Below are 3,679 nucleotides of genomic sequence, written 5' to 3'. Positions count from 1 at the left end.
ATGTTGCAGAACCTTAAATGTGGACCTCTCAAAAACTTGATCTCCAAAAGGGATTAATTCATTTTCCATGTACCCATGATGTATTCTGTCCATGAGTTAGGGAGAGCTCTTCCAGTTTCTGGTAATCAGCTTTCAAACTGCACAATAACACACACACACACACACACACACACACACACACAAACAAATGTTTCTTGGTCAAGCCACCAATTACTAAGACATTGTTTAATTCATGAAAGTCCAAGTCATTCAACTGGACATCATAGATGCCAATTCCTTTTTTTTTTTTCTTTGCTTTTATTTTTTTTATTTATTTATTTATTTTCCTATAAGTGCCCAGGTGGGCTTAAGGCTGCCAGACACAGGCACATCTACAGCAACAAGGGCTGCTTTCTATTCCATCTACGGGGATCAGGAGAAGGGAGGGAGGCAGGAAGAGAGAAGATGAGGAAAGTCTACCTCCCCCAGATCCTGCCACAAGGAGGCCTATGTGCCAAGCATAATGGAAGTGTGCTCCCACAACCAGCTCCACACTGGTTCATATTCTGCTGGGTTCCCTCAGACATCTGTTTTGAAAAAAGCTTAAAAAACACTGGAGATTTTGAAATATTTCAATCCTGGCAGAAATCAAAACTAGGAGCAAAACCATCTTTCACTAAATTAATCTCTTTTCCTTTCTTTTTTCTTTTCTTAAACATTTTATTCGTGTAATAGAGGGATTTCTTTATCGTTTGCCTTCTTCTCAATCGTTAGGAGTTCAGGAGTACTGAATCCATTACTACTTTGATGACACAGGTAAGAATCCAGATTCACATTTCCAGGTACCAAGAGTTCTCTCTAATGTCACGATCCAGCCAGCCTTCCTCTACTTCTACTGAACACAGTAGTGCCCATTGGTACCTCTGAAGCGTAATCGCATCTTCGGTCGGTACTTCTCCAAGTAAAGCAGCTGTTTGGAATTGAATGCTCCTCTTCTTTTTTGTCTTAACTGAACAGCATCTTCGTACTTCATTCCGCATTCAATCAATGCAAGTGCGACTAGCACAGGAGCCCTTCCCAACCCTGCAACACAATGCACTGCAACACAACAGTCTGGCTCTTCACTAAATTTGGTTAGCAGGTTTAGCCAATCATCTACTATCTGATTAGGGGGTGGAGCTCCATCATCAAACGGCCAATCTAGAACGTGGATTCCTTCTTTTTCAACTGGAGCTTTATCATATGTAGCATCACAAACTCGAAACAAAGTTCCATACTGCTTAAGTTCCTCTGTGAACTTGTTGAGAGTCGCATTGGTGGGGTTGTGAGTTAACAGAAAACACATGTTCTCATAAGAGATCTNCACAGGGGCTGGACGGTTCATTATGGCAAATAAAAAGTGTGAGCGTGCGTGTGTGAGTGTGGTGGGAAAAAATGGGGGGAGGAGGAAATCAATAAATCTTGAAATGTTTTACAGCAGAAAACATTTAAAAGACCACTAAGATGCCTATTATTGATCACTATTTTCTCTATTCAACTTGCTTATTCCTTATGAAGCTTCTCTCTTCAACACAGGCAGAAGTATTAAGAATCCACTTGAATCCAAATTCAACTTGANCCTCAATGTCTGCAGATGGATACCTTCAGCTTCCAAAAAAAATCCAATTACATACAAAATTTAAGCAGCCTTTACACTACATTTAGGCACTAGTGAGACAAGTTAAAAGTGTAGATTCTTCTCCACTTTTGTTTACTTGATGCTTAATTTTACTGGAGTCATTAAAAGAATACGCTTGCAATTTAAAAAAAAAAAAAAATGCCTACTACTTCTGAGGCCAGTCTCGGTGTNCAGAGTCTTCAAGGCAATGTTAATTATGGCACATATAACCCCAAGCTCACTTGTCAGCGAAAAGGCTGTGCTGAGCCTGGCAGAAGTCTGCCCTCACGCTCAGAATCGCCATAAATGTACAACGTAAATTCCAATGAAAAACGCTGGCAAGCTGGGGACTGGGCATTGAAGGCAGGTGGAGGCGAGAGCAAGGAGGCACCTCTCTCCTCAGTCACCTCGGCGGCGGCGGCGGCGACTCCCCCCCCCCCCCCCGCGCCATCTTAACTGAGCCCGAGCGTTAAGGGCGCCTTCTCGACCCCGGTCGTCCCCTCGTCCCCCCCTCCCTCCCCCCGGCCCCTTGTCGTAGAGCCTGGGCTGGGTGGCTGGGGGGGGGGGCGGCGGTCTGTCGCCGGGCCCCCTCCTCCTCACTCCTCGCTCTCCAGCGCTGCGGCCACCGGAGCGCTCCAGGGGTCTGAGCCCGTCTGCTCTGCCCCAGACCTGCCGGCGAAGGGGTAAGGGCACCTCTGCTTTGGGGAAGGAAGACATGGAGGGGGCGGGGAGATTGTGCCCACTCGGGCCTCTCTGGGTGAAAGAAGAGATCTGGGGGGTAGAGTGGGGGAGGGAGACAGGGAGGGTCTGTGGATCTGTGGGTGGGGTGGAGAAACTGGTGAGCTGGGCGCCCTCCTGTTTTGAGGGGCCAGAGCAATTGCATTCCTTTTTCCTAAGGGTCACCGGAAGAGGTGGTGGAAGGGGATGTTTCTAAGAAGGTGTGGCTCTAGTTAGGGAGATTTGAGTTGACGTGCACCCCGATTTAAAGGCGCGAGGTCCCTTTCTGGTCTCTCTGCTCATCGCGCTCCTCCTCCTTTGTAGCGTCTGTATTCTTGGGAATGGAGAATGCTCTGGGCAGCCAACTGGATGATTTCCACTCCTCCCCAAGGAAATCTATACCTTTCTAATGTAAGGGGTGACGGAAGCATCCCCCTCCCCCCATCTTCTAGTCTACTGCAGTGCTGCAGGAGTACAAGTCAGTTTCTTCGTACACATACCCATGCATACACTGAAGTGGGGGTGGGGGGCTGGGGAGGCAAGCAGCGGCGCTTCCCTTGGAGAGCTTAGGTTTTTTTTTTTTTCCCCTTTGCTTTTTAAATCGATGACAGTACTGTTCGGATTCTCCCCCTGAGATATGTCCATGGGAAGTATGTCCGCTCTTGTTACTGTTGGGCTATGGCCTCGTGTTAGAACAGTTTTGATGTCTCTCTTACTCAGTTTTGAGAGGGGAGAATTACTGGATGAACTGTTAAAGGGTATCCTTTGGCTTTTGTAGTTCTTTGAGAATTATTAGAAATTATTACATTAAAACTCGGATAACCAGACGTTTGCCCTGGGCTGTGACTTTTTAAGGTTAATAATATTTTGCATGACATTGATACAGAAAGTCTCTGAATATTATTGTTACAAACTTTCATGTAGCACATATTCCTTCTTAAGGTAATGTAAGGTAATGCACCCAATTTTGTTATGATCTGGGTTCTGTACTCATTTTTTCCTTTTTTGCTTCACGTCATACTTATTTTAAAAGAAACCATCTTGTCTGGGCAGTAGTACTTGTTGATTTCTGTGGTTAGTAGAAGCAAAAATAACAGTTTTAGCATTCTCGTAAGTGCCCTTTGAAACAAAAACTTAGCCTTCAAGTCCTGAAGAAGTCTTGATGTATACTTTTTACTTTTTCTCTCATTTTTAACAGAATCTTGATGTATAATCCTCCCAGACTTATAGGGAGGGTCTCTGTATTCATTCTGCCTTGAACTCAGTAGTTCTGCCTCTCACCCTCTTTTGTGCTGGAATTACAGGTGTAAGTCTCCACACCTGGGT

At 45.3% G+C, this 3,679-nt stretch overlaps 1 protein-coding gene and 1 pseudogene across 3 annotated transcripts in view; one reads left to right on the top strand and one right to left on the bottom strand.

Moving 5' to 3' along the window:
- Positions 1 to 321: 321 nt before the first annotated feature.
- LOC110332097 lies at positions 322 to 1,978 on the bottom strand (annotated as a pseudogene). Its single transcript, XR_003845151.1, has one exon. The product of XR_003845151.1 is annotated as a protein tyrosine phosphatase type IVA 2 pseudogene (transcript).
- A 96-nt stretch (positions 1,979 to 2,074) lies between these two features.
- Taok1 (TAO kinase 1) overlaps positions 2,075 to 3,679 on the top strand; it is a 91,776-nt gene continuing 90,171 nt past the window's right edge. For both annotated transcript variants that reach the window (XM_021213125.2, XM_029546656.1), the window contains exon 1: positions 2,075 to 2,319. The gene's annotated coding sequence lies outside the window, so the exon portion shown is untranslated. The remainder of the gene's footprint in view (positions 2,320 to 3,679) is intronic.

Source organism: Mus pahari, chromosome 14 (genome assembly GCF_900095145.1).
Source record: "Mus pahari chromosome 14, PAHARI_EIJ_v1.1, whole genome shotgun sequence".
Lineage (NCBI taxonomy): Eukaryota > Metazoa > Chordata > Mammalia > Rodentia > Muridae > Mus > Mus pahari.
The sequence above is the reverse complement of the archived record's forward strand: the minus strand, read 5'-3'. Positions and strand labels throughout refer to the sequence as shown.